The 18898-nt window shown below is 45.7% G+C and overlaps 1 protein-coding gene across 1 annotated transcript in view; it reads right to left on the reverse strand.

The window, feature by feature from the left end:
* The window catches only part of wdfy3 (WD repeat and FYVE domain containing 3), a 238341-nt gene that overhangs the window by 181725 nt on the left and 37718 nt on the right, over positions 1-18898 (reverse strand). The window lies entirely within an intron of this gene.

Consider the following 18898-nt stretch of genomic DNA (forward strand, 5'->3'; position numbering starts at 1 on the left):
CTACAGGCTACTGTTTAATCTCCCTGCTGTGTGACGTGCTACAGGCTACTGTATAATCTCCCTGCTGTGTGACGTGCTACAGGCTACTGTTTAAACTCCCTGCTGTGTGACGTGCTACAGGCTACTGTATAATCTCCCTGCTGTGTGACGTGCTACAGGCTACAGGCTACTGTTTAAACTCCCTGCTGTGTGACGTGCTAAAGGCTACTGTTTAAACTCCCTGCTGTGTGGACGTGCTACAGGCTACTGTTTAAACTCCCTGCTGTGTGACGTGCTACAGGCTACTGTTTAAACTGCCTGCTGTGTGACGTGCTACAGGCTACTGTTTAAACTCCCTGCTGTGTGACGTGCTACAGGCTACTGTATAATCTCCCTGCTGTGTGACATGCTACAGGCTACTGTATAATCTCCCTGCTGTGTGACGTGCTACAGGCTACTGTATAATCTCCCTGCTGTGTGACGTGCTACAGGCTACAGGCTACTGTTTAAGCTCCCTGCTGTGTGACGTGCTACAGGCTACTGTTTAAACTCCCTGCTGTGTGGACGTGCTACAGGCTACTGTATAATCTCCCTGCTGTGTGACGTGCTACAGGCTACTGTTTAAACTCCCTGCTGTGTGACGTGCTACAGGCTACTGTTTAAACTCCCTGCTGTGTGGACGTGCTACAGGCTACTGTTTAAACTCCCTGCTGTGTGACGTGCTACAGGCTACTGTTTAAACTCCCTGCTGTGTGACGTGCTACAGGCTACTGTTTAAACTGCCTGCTGTGTGGACGTGCTACAGGCTACTGTTTAAACTCCCTGCTGTGTGACGTGCTACAGGCTACTGTATAATCTCCCTGCTGTGTGACGTGCTACAGGCTACTGTTTAAACTCCCTGCTGTGTGACGTGCTACAGGCTACTGTATAATCTCCCTGCTGTGTGACGTGCTACAGGCTACTGTATAATCTCCCTGCTGTGTGACGTGCTACAGGCTACAGGCTACTGTATAATCTCCCTGCTGTGTGACATGCTACAGGCTACTGTATAATCTCCCTGCTGTGTGACGTGCTACAGGCTACTGTATAATCTCCCTGCTGTGTGACGTGCTACAGGCTACTGTTTAAACTCCCTGCTGTGTGACGTGCTACAGGCTACTGTATAATCTCCCTGCTGTGTGACGTGCTACAGGCTACTGTTTAAACTCCCTGCTGTGTGACGTGCTACAGGCTACTGTTTAAACTCCCTGCTGTGTGACGTGCTACAGGCTACTGTATAATCTCCCTGCTGTGTGACGTGCTACAGGCTACTGTTTAAACTCCCTGCTGTGTGACGTGCTACAGGCTACTGTATAATCTCCCTGCTGTGTGACGTGCTACAGGCTACTGTATAATCTCCCTGCTGTGTGACGTGCTACAGGCTACTGTATAATCTCCCTGCTGTGTGACGTGCTACAGGCTACTGTTTAAACTCCCTGCTGTGTGACGTGCTACAGGCTACAGGCTACTGTTTAATCTCCCTGCTGTGTGACATGCTACAGGCTACTGTGTAATCTCCCTGCTGTGTGACATGCTACAGGCTACTGTATAATCTCCCTGCTGTGTGACGTGCTACAGGCTACTGTATAATCTCCCTGCTGTGTGACGTGCTACAGGCTACTGTTTAAACTCCCTGCTGTGTGACGTGCTACAGGCTACTGTTTAAACTCCCTGCTGTGTGACATGCTACAGGCTACTGTTTAAACTCCCTGCTGTGTGACGTGCTACAGGCTACTGTATAATCTCCCTGCTGTGTGACGTGCTACAGGCTACTGTATAATCTCCCTGCTGTGTGACGTGCTACAGGCTACTGTTTAATCTCCCTGCTGTGTGACGTGCTACAGGCTACTGTTTAAACTCCCTGCTGTGTGACATGCTACAGGCTACTGTTTAAACTCCCTGCTGTGTGACGTGCTACAGGCTACTGTTTAAACTCCCTGCTGTGTGACGTGCTACAGGCTACTGTATAATCTCCCTGCTGTGTGGACGTGCTACAGGCTACTGTTTAAACTCCCTGCTGTGTGACGTGCTACAGGCTACTGTATAATCTCCCTGCTGTGTGACGTGCTACAGGCTACAGGCTACTGTTTAAACTCCCTGCTGTGTGACGTGCTAAAGGCTACTGTTTAAACTCCCTGCTGTGTGGACGTGCTACAGGCTACTGTTTAAACTCCCTGCTGTGTGACGTGCTACAGGCTACTGTTTAAACTCCCTGCTGTGTGACGTGCTACAGGCTACTGTTTAAACTCCCTGCTGTGTGGACGTGCTACAGGCTACTGTATAATCTCCCTGCTGTGTGACGTGCTACAGGCTACTGTTTAAACTCCCTGCTGTGTGACGTGCTACAGGCTACTGTTTAAACTCCCTGCTGTGTGGACGTGCTACAGGCTACTGTATAATCTCCCTGCTGTGTGGACGTGCTACAGGCTACTGTATAATCTCCCTGCTGTGTGACGTGCTACAGGCTGTGTATAATCTCCCTGCTGTGTGACATGCTACAGGCTACTGTATAATCTCCCTGCTGTGTGACGTGCTACAGGCTACTGTATAATCTCCCTGCTGTGTGACGTGCTACAGGCTACAGGCTACTGTATAATCTCCCTGCTGTGTGACGTGCTACAGGCTACTGTTTAATCTCCCTGCTGTGTGACGTGCTACAGGCTACTGTATAATCTCCCTGCTGTGTGGACGTGCTACAGGCTACTGTTTAAACTGCCTGCTGTGTGACGTGCTACAGGCTACTGTTTAAACTCCCTGCTGTGTGACGTGCTACAGGCTACTGTTTAAACTGCCTGCTGTGTGACGTGCTACAGGCTACAGGCTACTGTTTAAACTGCCTGCTGTGTGACGTGCTACAGGCTACAGGCTACTGTTTAAACTGCCTGCTGTGTGGACGTGCTACAGGCTACTGTTTAAACTCCCTGCTGTGTGACGTGCTACAGGCTACAGGCTACTGTTTAAACTGCCTGCTGTGTGGACGTGCTACAGGCTACTGTTTAAACTGCCTGCTGTGTGGACGTGCTACAGGCTACTGTTTAAACTCCCTGCTGTGTGACGTGCTACAGGCTACAGGCTACTGTTTAAACTCCCTGCTGTGTGACGTGCTACAGGCTACTGTTTAAACTCCCTGCTGTGTGACGTGCTACAGGCTACTGTTTAAACTCCCTGCTGTGTGACGTGCTACAGGCTACTGTTTAAACTCCCTGCTGTGTGACGTGCTACAGGCTACTGTTTAATCTCCCTGCTGTGTGACGTGCTACAGGCTACTGTTTAAACTCCCTGCTGTGTGACGTGCTACAGGCTACTGTATAATCTCCCTGCTGTGTGACGTGCTACAGGCTACTGTTTAAACTCCCTGCTGTGTGGACGTGCTACAGGCTACTGTTTAAACTCCCTGCTGTGTGGACGTGCTACAGGCTACTGTTTAATCTCCCTGCTGTGTGGACGTGCTACAGGCTACTGTTTAAACTCCCTGCTGTGTGACGTGCTACAGGCTACAGGCTACTGTTTAAACTCCCTGCTGTGTGGACGTGCTACAGGCTACTGTTTAAACTCCCTGCTGTGTGGACGTGCTACAGGCTACTGTTTAAACTGCCTGCTGTGTGGACGTGCTACAGGCTACTGTTTAAACTCCTGCTGTGTGGACGTGCTACAGGCTACTGTTTAAACTGCCTGCTGTGTGGACGTGCTACAGGCTACTGTTTAAACTCCCTGCTGTGTGACGTGCTACAGGCTACAGGCTACTGTTTAAACTGCCTGCTGTGTGACGTGCTACAGGCTACAGGCTACTGTTTAAACTGCCTGCTGTGTGGACGTGCTTAATTAAACTGTAGAAAGTCAGAGAGAGACGTTGTAAAATCCACGTACACAAACAACAAGTGTTAAAGGTTAAAGGTTAAAATCGGCCACAAATACACATTTCTTTCCACATGGCCGTGGGGTGAGACAGGGATGCAGCTTGAGCCCCACACTCTTCAACATTTATATCAACAAATTGGTGAGGGGAACTAAGACAGTCAGCAGCACCTGGGCTCAACCTACTAGAATCAGTCTACTGTTGGCTGATCATCTGGTGCTTCTGTCCCCAACCAAGGAGGGCCAACAGCAGCACCTAGATCTTCTGTCAGACCTGGGCCCTGACAGTAATTCTCAGTAAGACAAAAATAATGGTGTTTCATAAAAGGTCCAGTCGCCAGGACCACAAATACAAATTCCATCTAGACACTGTTGCCCTAGAGCACACAACAAACTATACATACCTCAGCATAAACATCAGCGCCACAGGTAACTTCCACAAAGCTGTGAACGATCTGAGAGACAAGGCAAGAAGGGCCTTCTATGCCATCAAAAGGAACATAAAATTCAACATACCAATTAGGATCTGGCTAAAAATACTTGAATCAGTTATAGAACCCATTGCTCTTCATGGTTGTGAGGCCTGGGGTCCACTTACCAACCAATAATTAACAAAAAGGGACAAACACCAAATTGTGACTGCCTACAGAATTCTGCAAAAAATATCCTCCGTGCACAACGTAAAACATCAGATAATACATGCAGAGCAGATTTAGCCCGATACCCACTAATGATCAAAATCTAGAAAAGAGCCGTGAAATTCTACAACCACTTAAAAGGAAGCGATTCCCAAACCTTCCATAACAAAGTCATCACCTACAGAGAGATGAACCTGGAGAAGAGTACCCTAAGCAAACTGGTCCTGTTCACAAACACAAAACACACCCCACAGAGCCCCAGGACAGCAGCACAATTAGACCCGACCAAATCATGATAAAACAAAAAAAGGTAATTCATTGACACATTGGAAAGAATTAACAAAAAAAACTACCAGCCAAATGTATGACCATATTAGAAACCCATATTTCCCTCAGATCACACAGACCCACAAAGAATTACACAACAAAACAAAACACATTTTGATAAACTCCCATATCTACTGGGTGAAATACCACAGTGTTACATCACAGCAGCAAGATGTGACCTGTTGCCACGAGAAAAAGGTCAACCAGTGAAGAACAAACACCATTGTAAATACAACCCATATTTATGTTTATTTATTTTCCCTTTTGTACTTTTACTATTTGCACATCATTACAACACTGTATAGAGACATAATATGACATTTGAAATGTCTTTATTCCTTTGGAACTTTTGTGAGTGTAATGTTTACTGTTCATTTTATTTTGTTTATTTCACTTTTGTCTGTCTATTTCACTTGCATTGGCAATGTAAATATACGTTTCCATGACAATAAAGCCCCTTGAATTGAGAGACAGCTAGAAAAAGAGAGGAGAGAGAGAGAGACAAACTGAGGAGGAGAGAAGGAGAAGGGCCTCTACAAAGGAAACTAAGGCTCCAAAGTCTCCAACCAAACCGACAAAAGAAGAAGAGTGCATTTCTGATCTTCAGTGAAGCAAGAGAAGCCTCTCAGACCAATTGACATGAAGTTTTAAAAGAATGTCTGTCATGACTGAGGGAGATCTGCATGACAGCTTCCCAAAAGGCACCCTATTCCCTATGGACCCTGGACAAAAGTAGTGCACTACACAGGGTGCCATAGGGCCCTGGTCAAAAGCAGTGACCTACATAGGGAATAGGGTGCCATAGGGCCCTGGAACAAAAGTAGTGCACTACATAGGGAATGGGGTGCCATAGGGGCCTGGTCAAAAGTACTGCACTACATAGGGAATAGGGTACTATTCGGGAGGCAGATCTTAAGTGACGACCTTCCTCCCCCTATGGTTCCCCTATGGCCAGACGCTGCTTGACAAATCACCACATTTGTAATATTGAACAACCTTCCCACAACATTCTGGGAACGTTGCTTGGCTTTCTTTGGAACATTCTCAGCCCAGTTTGACAACAAAAAATATATATATATTTTGTTTGGTATTTCATTACTTTAACACAGTGGTTGGTTGATCGGGATCGACTGATCGATCTCCAAGGCTTTCCTAGTCGATCACCAAACATTTATGTAAAAAGAAGTCAACACGTGGGTTCAATGGCAGTTATAGTTACTATTAGGACCAGTAGGACCAGATGAACTAGAGATACAACCCATAATGAACCTAGATGAATTGTAGTTACTATTAGTACAGCAGCTCTAGAGACAGGAAGGCTGAAACTAATTGCAACAAAAAAAAAATCACTGAAGTTGGGAGACCTATATCTCCATCACTAACTTTATACATCAGCTATCTGAGCAGCTAACCGATCGCAGCAGCTGTACATAGCCCATCTGTAAATAGCCCACCCAACTACCTCATCCCCATAATGTTTTTATTTACTTTTTTGCACACCAGTATCTCTACGTGCACATCCTCATCTGCACATCTATCACTCCAGTGTTAATTTGCTACATTCTAATTACTTTGCTACTATTGGCCTATTTATTGCCTTACCTCCTTACTCCATTTACACACACTGTATACAGATTCTTCTATTGTGTTATGGACTGTATGTTTGTTTATTCCGTGTGTAACTGTGTGTTGTTCTTTGTGTCGCACTGTTTTGCTTTATCTTGGTCAGGTCCAGCTCCAAGTTGTTATTCAGCACTTTCTCCCTACTTCCACTCACCGCTACAACTGCAACTGCAAAGAATGAGTAAAGCAGTGTTTCCGATAAGCCTTGTTATTATTAGCGGCTTTCGCCATTAATAGAGGGGATAGGTCACTTTCTCTGGTCACATGAGTAACATGAAATAATGTAGTGCGGCTTCAGTTTCCGTTGGAAGACTGTGTCACCTTTTCTCAGCGGAGGGAGGGAGAGGTGCAAGGCCAGGGAGTTAGGTGACAGGAAGCCTCACCGTTGCTCCCTCCCTCCCCTCAGACTGACCATCAGATGCTTTATATATATATATATGTAAATATATGTAAATATAAATATATAAATAAATAAGAGGTTGTCCGATTAATTAGGCCGATTTCAAGTTTTCATAACAATCGGTAATCTGCATTTTTTTGGAGACTGCGTGGCAGGCTGACTACCTGTTATGTGAGTGCAGCAAGGAGCCAAGGTAAGGATGCTAGCTAGCATTAAACGTATCTTGTAAAAAACAAGCAATCTTAACATAATCACTAGTTAACTACACATGGTTGATGATATTACTAGTTTATCTAGCTTGTCCTGCGTTGCATATTATCGATGCGGTGCCAGTTAATATATCTTCGAATCACAGCCTACCTCGCCAAACGGGTGATTTAACAAGCGCATTCACATTCATATCACAAACACAAACACTAACGAGTCACATGACACCAGAGGGAAAATGGCTAATTGGGTCCAATTTGGACATTTTCACTTAGGGGTGCACTCACTTTTGTTGACAGCGGTTTAGACATTAATGGCTGTGTGTCGAGTTATTTTGAGGGGACAGCAAATGTACACTGTTATACAAGCTGTACACTCACTACATTGTAGCAAAGTGTCATTTCTTAAGTGTTGTCACATGAAAAGATATACTCAAATATTTACAGAAATGTACTCACTTTTGTGATATACTGTTTATACACCGAACAAAAATATAAATGCAACATGTAAAGCGTTGGTCCCATGTTTCATGAGCTGAAATAAAAATAAAAATAATAAAAATATCCCCAAAATGCTCCATACCCACAAAAACAGCTTATTTCTCTCAAATGTTGTGCACAAATTTGTTTACATCCCTGTTTAGAGGGCATTTCTCCTTTGCCAAGATAATCCATCCACCTGACAGGTGTGGCCTATAAAGAAGCTGACTAAACAGCATAATAATTGCACAGGTGCACCAAGTTCTGGGGACAAAATGTGGACACTAAAAAGTGCAGTTTTGTCACAACACAATGCCACAGATGTCTCAAGTTTTGAGGGAGCGTGCAATTGGCACGCTGACTGCAGGAATGTCCACCAGAGCAGTTTTCAAAGAATGTAAAAATGTTCATTTCTCTACCATAAGCCACCTCCAACATCGTTTTAAAGAATTTGGCATTATGTCCAACCGGCCTCACAACCCAGACCAGGTGTACCAGTACCAGCCCAGAACCTCCACATCCGGCTTCTCTCACCTGCTGCATCATCAGAGTACAGCCACCCAGACAGCTGATGAAACTGTGGGTTTTACACAACCGAAGAGTTTCTGCACAAACGGTCAGCAACCGTCTGAGAAAGACCATCGCCGTGCTCGTCATCCTCACCAGGGTCTTCACCACAGTTCGGAGTCGTAACCAATTTAAGTGGGCAAACGCATGGAGAAATGTGACCGTTCCTGGGGTAAAAAAACAATGTCCTATATCCCAGAGCTGGAGTAAATGACATTACTAAGCTGCTCCTGAATGGACTACGTCAGGACATGGACATTGATTCTATCGTAGTCCATTTGGGTTCTAATGACATTATGAAGGGCAGCTCTGAACAGTTGAAACTGGATTTCAAAGAGCTTATTGACTCTCTGCTAGACACTAATAAAATACCCATCATATCTGGCCCTGTGCCCTTCTCTGATTCGTGGCACTGAACGCTTTAGCCAGATTATTTCTCTTACACAACTGGCTACGTGATTACTGCAGCTCAATGGGTGTAACTTTTGTTGACTACTATTTCGATACCTTTTGAAAACAGGTTTCATAAGGAGGATGGGATCCACCCAAATCCTATGGGATCCTTGGATCATTTCACAGCATTATAAGGCTGTGTTGAGACAATGACTCCGAGCCCAGCTCAGTTAATCCTCTACCATTGTGTCGCTGAGTTGTCATAATGCTAAGGCAAATGTACATTATCCCAGGGGCGTTGGAAAGACACAATGTAAGTAACCTAATGTATGTCTACCCTGAATACTTCTGCTGATCCTACAGATATTGTATGCAGTAATCATGTGCATACTGAACCAGAGTTATACTGTTAACACTGAGGCTGTAGGCCCTAGTAGGAAGTCCACTAACATAAATAATTTGAGAACATGTACTTCTGCTAAGCTTCCCCAGTAAAGCAATGAAAACAAGCAAGCATCCCAGAAAAGTGCTCAAAATTGCCCACGTTTATAATAATAATAATAATATATGCCATTTAGCAGACGCTTTTATCCAAAGCGACTTACAGTCATGTGTGCATACATTCTACGTATGGGTGGTCCCGGGAATCGAACCCACTACCCTGGCGTTACAAGCGCCATGCTCTACCAACTGAGCTACAGGAGGACCCCTCGTAAACATAAATCATTTGAGAACATGTACTTCTGCTAAGCTTCCCCAGTAAAGCAATGAAAACAAGCAAGCATCCCAGAAAAGTGCTCAAAATTGCCCACGTTTACACATGTGGCTTAAGAATCAAGTTTAATGAAATGAATGAAACAGATGACATTCATATTCTAACTCTCTGAAACCCACTTAGACAATATATTTGATTAGATCATGGTAGCAACAAGGTTATAACATTTACAGAAAATACAGAAATGCCAAAGGTGGAGGCGTTGCTGTTTATATTCAGAACCACATTCCTGTAAAGATTAGAGATGATCTCATGTTAAATACTGTTGAAGTAATATGGCTACAGTAATATGGCTACATTCATCTGCCTCCCCTAAAGCCCATTCTGGTGGGAAGCTGCTATAGACCACCTAGTGCTAACAGTCAGTATCTGGATAATGTGTGAAATGCTTGGTAATATATGTGATTTCAACAGAAAGGTATATTTTCTGGGGGTGATTTAAACATTGACTGGATTTCATCAAGCTGCCCACTAAATAATAAGCTTTAAATTGTAACCAGTGCCTGCAACCTGGTTCAGATGATCAAATCAACCTATCAGGGTAGTTACAAACAGTACAGGAATGAAATCATCAACATGCATTGATCACATCTTTACTAATGCTGCAAATACATCAGATGTAGTGATCACAACATATCTAGGAAAACCAAAAATCAAAAGGCTGGGCCCAATATAATGAATAAGAGGTCATACAATAGGTTTTGTAGTGATTCCTATGTTGTCGATGTAAAGAATATTTGTTGGTCTGTGGTGTGTAATGAGGAGCAACCAGACGCTGCTGGTCTGTGGTGTGTAATGAGGAGCAACCAGATGCTGCTGGTCCGTGGTGTGTAATGAGGAGCAACCAGACGCTGCTGGTCTGTGGTGTGTAATGAGGAGCAACCAGACGCTGCTGGTCTGTGGTGTGTAATGAGGAGCAACCAGACGCTGCTGGTCTGTGGTGTGTAATGAGGAGCAACCAGACGCTGCTGGTCTGTGGTGTGTAATGAGGAGCAACCAGACGCTGCTGGTCTGTGGTGTGAAATGAGGAGCAACCAGACACTGATGGTCTGTGGTGTGTAATGAGGAGCAACCAGACGCTGCTGGTCTGTGGTGTGTAATGAGGAGCAACCAGACGCTGCTGGTATGTGGTGTGTAATGAGGAGCAACCAGACGCTACACTTGACACATTTATGAAACTACTAAGAAGCACACAACCATTAAGAAAATGACTGTAAAAACTGTTACATCGCTGTTGTTTGATGAGGAATTGAAAAATGGTATGGTTGAGAGGGATGAGGCAATAGGAATGGCAAATAAGTCTGGCTGCCCAACCGATTGGCAAACGTACTGCAAATTGATAAATCATGTGACTAAACTGAATTAAATAAAAAAAAAAGTAGAAGAAACTACGCTATGAAACAAAAAATAAATTACATAAATAATGATTGCAAAAAGCTTTGGAGCACATTAAATTAAAATGTGGTTTAAAAAAAAAAAAAAGAGAGAGAGAAGCTAACTCAGCGCCATCATTCATTGAATCAGATGGCTCGTTCACTACAAAACCCAGTGACAACACCAACTACTTTAATGATTCTTTAAATTGGCAAGACTCAAAATCATTAGTCACTTTAATAATGCTTACACATCTTACATTACTCATCTCATATGTACAGTATATACTGTATTTTATACCATCTATTGCATCTTGCCATTCGGCCATCGCTCATCCATATACTTATGTATGTGTTATGTATATGTACATGTTCTTATTCCACCCCTTTAGGTTTGTGTTTATAAGGTAGTTGTTGTGGAAAATGTTACGATTACTTTAGAGCGTTGGACAAGTAACCGGAAGGTTGTGAGTTCAAACCCCGAGCTGACAAGGTACAAATCTGTCGTTCTGCCCCTGAACAGGCAGTTAACCCACTGTTCCCAGGCCGTCATTGAAAATAAGAATATGTTCTTAACTGACTTGCCTGGTTAAATAAAGGTAAAATAAAAATAAAAAATTTAAAAAGAATTTAAAACAATACCCAGGTTTACATTAAGACCATGTCTGCCCTAGCAAAACTCAGCTGCCATCAGTACCATCAGGCCATGGGACGAAAGAAAAAAGATAACTTCCCTCCAGTAGTAAGACTGAGGCTTTGCTTATTGGGAGGTCACCAGGAAACAGGAAACATCTGCCCTAAAATCAATGGTCAGGCAACTGGTCCATCTGTCATCTCCAACCTCGGAGATAGGTCTGATCCTTCTCCGTTCGCATAAAACAAATACACTATATATACACACGAAAGTATGTGGACACCCCTTCAAATATGTGGATTCAGCCACGGCCGTTGTGGACAGGTGTATAAAATTGATCACACCGCCATGCAATCTCCATAGACAAACATTGGCAGTAGAATGGTCTTACTGAAGAGTTCGGTGATGTTCAACGTCATAGGAAGCAACCTTTCCAACAAGTCAGTTCATTAAATGTCTGCCCTGCTAGAGCTGCTCCGGTCAACTGTAAGTGCTGTTATCGTGAAGTGGAAACGTCTAGGAGAAACAACGGCTCAGCCGTGAAGTGGTAGGCCACACAAGCTCACAGAACACGACCACGCTGAAGCGTGTAAAAATTGTCTGTCCTCTGTTGCAACCCTCACTGCACAAGAACTGGTCGTCAAAAGCTTCATGAAATGGGTTTCCGTGTACACAAGCCTAAGATCACCATGCGCAATGCAAAGCATCGGCTGGAGTGGTGTAAAGCTCGCCGCCATTGGACTCTGGAGCAGTGGAAACGCGTTGTCTGGAGTGATGAATCATGCTTCTGACAGTTCGACGGACATATATGGGTTTAGCGGATGCCAGGAGAACGCTACCTGGCCGAATGCATAGTGCCAACTGAAGAGTTTGGTGGAGAAGGAATAATGGTCTGGGGCTGTTTTTCATTGTTCAGGCCCCTTAGTTCCAGTGAAGGGAAATCTTAACGCTACAGCATACAATGACATTCTAGATGATTCTGTGCCTCCAACTTTGTGGCAACAGTTTGGGAAGGCACTTTCCTGTTTCAGCATGACAATGCCCCATTACACAAAGCATACAGAAATGGTTTGTCAAGATCGGTGTGGAATAACTTGACTGGCCTGCACAGAGCCCTGACCTCAACCCCATCAAACACCTTTGCGATGTATTGGAAAGCCGACTGCGAGCCTGACCTAATCGCCCAACAACATCAGTGCCCGACCTCACGAATGCTCGTGGCTGAATGGAAGCAAGTCCCCGGAGAAATGTCCCAACATCTAGTGGAAAGCCTTCCCAGAAGAGTGGAGGCTGTTATAGCAGCAATGTTCCAACATCTAGTGGAAAGCCTTCCCAGAAGAGTGGAGGCTGTTATAGCAGCAATGTTCCAACATCTAGTGGAAAGCCTTCCCAGAAGAGTGGAGGCTGTTATAGCAGCAATGTTCCAACATCTAGTGGAAAGCCTTCCCAGAAGAGTGGAGGCTGTTATAGCAGCAATGTCCCAACATCTAGTGGAAAGCCTTCCCAGAAGAGTGGAGGCTGTTATAGCAGCAATGTTCCAACATCTAGTGGAAAAGCCTTCCCAGAAGACTGGAGGCTGTTATAGCAGCAATGTCCCAACATCTAGTGGAAAGCCTTCCCAGAAGAGTGGAGGCTGTTATAGCAGCAATGTTCCAACATCTAGTGGAAAGCCTCCCCAGAAGAGTGGAGGCTGTTATAGCAGCAATGTTCCTACATCTAGTGGAAAGCCTTCCCAGAAGAGTGGAGGCTGTTATAGCAGCAAAGGGGGGACCAACTCCATATTAATGCCCATTGTTTTTGTAATGAGATGTTAGACATGCATGTCTGGGAGGCCCTCATGCATACTTTTGGTAATGTGTTTCTTGGTCATACTGTTCCTCTCCCAGCCAGATGCAGAGAAACTCATCCACACCTTCCATCTTCTCTCAGCTCGAAACCACACTGCATGAGGGCCTCCCAGACTAATGACTAGAGGCTTCAACTAATCCAGAACAGTGCTGCCAGGGTCCTGACCAGGACCAAGAAGTCCGACCACATCACCCCGATCCTGCCCAAACTGGCTAGCGGTCAACTACAGGATTGACTTCAAAAATCCAACTGCTTCTATGTAAAAGCCTTGAATGGATTGAGGCCCACCTACATCAGCGATCTCATCTCAACCAGCGAGACACCTCGCACTCTCCCCGTTCCGTCTCCGAACTATGGGGGACCGAGCCTTCTGCTCCCTCGCCCCTTCGCCTGTGGAAATCTCTCCCTGACCATCTGTGAGGCAATCTATCATTGACAAATTGGCCTTAAAAATCCACTTTTACAGACTGTCTTTGTTCTGTTAGTCCTAATGGATTTAGCACCTAGCCCACTATTGCTATTATACCGGCCTTGATTCAAAATGGATGCCGAATTTATTTATTTATTTATTTTTACATAGATTTTATCTGTTAACTTAAAAGTGCAAATGAAATGTATTATTATTTTTTTTTAATCCAAGATGGCGTAGCAGTCGTACGTATGTTTTGTCTTGTCCCGTCCTGTCTAGTGTAAATATAGTTTTCTTCGTTTATTTTTCTGTATATATTTCGTACATATTTTAATCTCACTCTCAAACTAGAGCTGAATATACTCTCCTGCAACCCGCATCACCCAATGTGGTACGGATCCGCCTTTTCTATACTTTACATTAGATCCGGAGCCACCATCAGAAGCTAGCCAGCAACTAGCTACTAGCTCGTACTCAGTTAGCCATTGCTAGCGGTCTTCTAAGCTAACTAGAACACCAGCGCGACATCAACCCAGAGCATATCAGACTGCTCTTTCTCTACCACATCTCCGGTTCCTACCGCAAGCTCTGAACCTTTACACCGGATCATCGCAACTAGCTAGCTGCAATTCCGAGTGGCTACTCCTGGCCAACGTCTCTGGCCCAAAACAAGCTACAGTTAGCCTTGAGCTAAGCCCATCTCCCGACTAGCCGAAGAGGCCCAACGATACCTCTTTTGCCAATTGGCCTGGACCCTTTACTGCCGACACGGAGCGCCGCCGATCCATCACGACTGGTCCGCCGACATAATCGTCCGAGGTGGTCTCAACAGGCTTTTTCGTTGCGACATCGCCAAAGACCCATCTGCTGGCCAAGGCCCGCGAGCTTTCTGAAACGCTGTGTCTCCAGCTCACCCAGCGCACTAGAGCTCCTGTAGCATAATCCTGGGCTACAATTACCCGGGCCCACGACCGGTCTGTCGATGCCACCGCAAGAAGAGGAATAAACAGACTCACCCCATCGCGACGTCCCCAAAGGTTAGCTCTCTAGCCCTCGCTATCTCCCTACTTGCTATTCGGCCTGCTAACGGCTAGCTTGTCTAGCCCGGGCCTACGAACTGTTAGCTTGTTAGCACAGGCCTGCTAACCATCTGACTCACCTCATCCCAAACACTTCTGAACCCATTTACTTTCTATCTCTCTTTGATTTTTATTTGTTTATACCTTCCGGAAACCTGCCTCACCCACTGTGATACGGATTCGCTATCACTTTTAATTTTGATTTATTTTTATGACACACTCAAGAACCTCCAGACGCTAACCAGCTAACTAGCTACAAGCTATTTAGTCATTGTTAGTTTAAAAAAAAAAAAAAAAAAAAAAAAACCTGGATAACACTCGCCAGCCCAGCTTCCCTGCCCATCCACCGCTGCCCCCTGGACACTGATTTCTTGGCTACATAGCTGACGCACGCTGGACTGTCCATTAATCACGGTACCCCATTCTGCTTGTTTGTTTATCTGTCGGCCCAGTTGCCTAGTCAACGCCATTTTACCTGCTGTTTGTTGTGCTAGCTGATTAGCCTCGCCTACTGTTTTTAGCTAGCTTTCCCAATTCAACACCTGTGATTACTGTATGCCTCGCTGTATGTCTCTCCCAAATGTCAATATGCCTTGTATACTGTTGTTCAGGTTAGTTATCATTGTTTTAGTTCACAATGGAGCCCCTAGATCCACTCTGCATACCCCTGTTACCTCCTTTGTCCCACCCCCCACACATGCGGTGACCTCACCCATTACAACCAGCATGTCCAGAGATACAACCTCTCTCATCATCACCCAGTGCCTGGGCTTACCTCCGCTGTACCCGCACCCCACCATACCCCTGTCTGCGCATTATGCCCTGAATATATTCTACCATGCCCAGAAACCTGCTCCTCTTATCCTCTGCCCCCAACGCTCTAGGCGACCAGTTTTGATAGCCTTTAGCCGCACCCTCATACTACTCCTTCTCTGTTCCGCGGGTGATGTGGAGGTAAACCCAGGCCCTGCATGCCCCCAGGTACCCTCATTTGTTGACTTCTGTGATCGAAAAAGTCTTGGTTTTATGCATGTCAACATCAGAAGCCTCCTCCCTAAGTTTGTTTTACTCACTGCTTTAGCACACTCTGCTAACCCTGATGTCCTTGCCGTGTCTGAATCCTGGCTCAGGAAGGCCACCAAAATTCAGAGATTTCCATACCCAACTACAACATCTTCCGTCAAGATAGAACTGCCAAAGGGGCGGAGTCGCAGTCTACTGCAGAGATAGCCTGCAAAGTAATGTCATACTTTCCAGGTCCATACCCAAACAGTTTGAACTACTAATTTTGAAAATTACTCTCTCCAGAAACAAGTCTATCACTGTTGCCGCCTGCTACCGACCCCCCGTCAGCTCCCAGCTGCGCCCTGGACACCATTTGTGAATTGATCGCCCCTCATCTAGCTTCAGAGTTTGTTCTGTTAGGTGACCTAAACTGGGATATGCTTAACACCCCGGCAGTCCTACAATCTAAGCTAGATGCCCTCAATCTCACTCAAATCATCAAGGAACCCACCAGGTACAACCCTAACTCTGTAAACAAGGGCACCCTCATAGACGTCATCCTGACCAACTGGCCCTCCAAATATACCTCCGCTGTCTTCAACCAGGATCTCAGCGATCACTGCCTCATCGCCTGTATCCGCCACGGAGCCGCAGTCAAACGACCACCCCTCATCACTGTCAAACGCTCCCTAAAACACTTCTGTGAGCAGGCCTTTCTAATCGACCTGGCCCGTGTATCCTGGAAGGACATTGACCTCATCCCGTCAGTTGAGGATGCCTGGTCATTCTTTAAAAGTAACTTCCTCACCATTTTAGATAAGCATGCTCCGTTCAAAAATGCAGAACCAAGAACAGATACAGCCCTTGGTTCACTCCAGACCTGACTGCCCTCGACCAGCACAAAAACATCCTGTGGCGGACTGCAATAGCATCGAATAGCCCCGTGATATGCAACTGTTCAGGGAAGTCAGGAACCAATACACGCAGTCAGTCAGGAAAGCTAAGGCCAGCTTCTTCAGGCAGAAGTTTGCATCCTGTAACTCCAACTCCAAAAGTTCTGGGACACTGTGAAGTCCATGGAGAACAAGAGCACCTCCTCCCAGCTGCCCACTGCACTGAGGCTAGGAAACACGGTCTCCACCGATAAATCCATGATTATCGAAAACTTCAATAAGCACTTCTCAACGGCTGGCCATGCCTTCCGCCTGGCTACTCCAACCTCGGCCAACAGCTCCGCCCCCCGTAGTTCCTCACCCAAGCCTCTCCAGGTTCTCCTTTACCCAAATCCAGATAGCAGATGTTCTGAAAGAGCTGCAAAACCTGGACCCGTACAAATCAGCTGGGCTTGATAATCTGGACCCGCTATTTCTGAAACTATCTGCCGCCATTGTCGCAACCCCTATTACCAGCCTGTTCAACCTCTCTTTCATATCGTCTGAGATCCCCAAGGATTGGAAAGCTGCCGCAGTCATCCCCCTCTTCAAGGGGGAGACACCCTGGACCCAAACTGCTATAGACCTATATCCATCCTGCCCTGCCTATCTAAGGTCTTCGAAAGCCAAGTCAACAAACAGGTCACTGACCATCTCGAATCCCACCGTACCTTCTCCGCTGTGCAATCTGGTTTCCGAGCCGGTCACGGGTGCACCTCAGCCACACTCAAGGTACTAAATGATATCATAACTGCCATCGATAAAAGACAGTACTGTGCAGCCGTCTTCATCGACCTCGCCAAGGCTTTCGACTCTGTCAATCACCAAATTCTTATCGGCAGACTCAACAGCCTCGGTTTTTCGGATGACTGCCTTGCCTGGTTCACCAATTACTTTGCAGACAGAGTTCAGTGTGTCAAATCGGAGGGCATGCTGTCCGGTCCTCTGGCAGTCTCTATGGGGGTGCCACAGGGTTCAATTCTCGGGCCGACTCTTTTCTCTGTATATATCAATGATGTTGCTCTTGCTGCGGGCGATTCCCTGATCCACCTCTACGCAGACGACACCATTCTATATACTTTCGGCCCGTCATTGGACACTGTGCTATCCAACCTCCAAACGAGCTTCAATGCCATACAGCACTCCTTCCGTGGCCTCCAACTGCTCCTAAACGCGAGTAAAACCAAATGCATGCTTTTCAACCGATCGCTGCCTGCACCCGCATGCCCGACTAGCATCACCACCCTGGATGGTTCCAACCTTGAATATGTGGACATCTATAAGTACCTAGGTGTCTGGCTAGACTGCAAACTCTCCTTCCAGACTCACATCAAACATCTCCAATCAAAAATCAAATCCAGAGTCGGCTTTCTATTCCGCAACAAAGCCTCCTTCACTCACGCTGCCAAGCTTACCCTAGTAAAACTGACTATCCTACCGATCCTCGACTTCGGCGATGTCATCTACAAAATGGCTTCCAACACTCTACTCAGCAAACTGGATGCAGTCTATCACAGTGCCATCCGTTTTGTCACTAAAGCACCTTATACCACCCACCACTGCGACTTGTATGCTCTAGTCGGCTGGCCCTCACTACATATTCGTCGCCAGACCCACTGGCTCCAGGTCATCTACAAGTCCATGCTAGGTAAAGCTCCGCCTTATCTCAGTTCACTGGTCACGATGGCAACACCCATCCGTAGCACGCGCTCCAGCAGGTGTATCTCACTGATCATCCCTAAAGCCAACACCTCATTTGGCCGCCTTTCGTTCCAGTACTCTGCTGCCTGTGACTGGAACGAATTGCAAAATCGCTGAAGTTGGAGACTTTTATCTCCCTCACCAACTTCAAACATCAGCTATCCGAGCAGCTAACCGATCGCTGCAGCTGTACATAGTCTATTGGTAAATAGCTCACCCTTTTCACCTACCTCATTCCCATACTGTTTTTATACTGTTTTTATTTATTTACTTTTCTGCTCTTTTGCACACCAATATCTCTACCTGTACATGCCCATCTGATCATTTATCACCAGTGTTAATCTGCAAAATTGTATTATTCGCCTACCTCCTCATGCCTTTTGCACACATTGTATATAGACTGCCCATTTTTTTCTACTGTGTTATTGACTTGCTAAATTGTTTACTCCATGTGTAACTCTGTGTTGTCTGTTCACACTGCTATGCTTTATCTTGGCCAGGTCGCAGTTGCAAATGAGAACTTGTTCTCAACTAGCCTACCTGGTTAAATAAAGGTGAAATAAAAAATAAAATAAATATTATTTGCATTGCACACTGGGTGACAATAAGGTTGGTTGGTATCCAGATCTCCCTAG

Source organism: Oncorhynchus keta, chromosome 25, assembly GCF_023373465.1.
Source record: "Oncorhynchus keta strain PuntledgeMale-10-30-2019 chromosome 25, Oket_V2, whole genome shotgun sequence".
NCBI classification, from domain to species: Eukaryota; Metazoa; Chordata; class Actinopteri; order Salmoniformes; family Salmonidae; genus Oncorhynchus; species Oncorhynchus keta.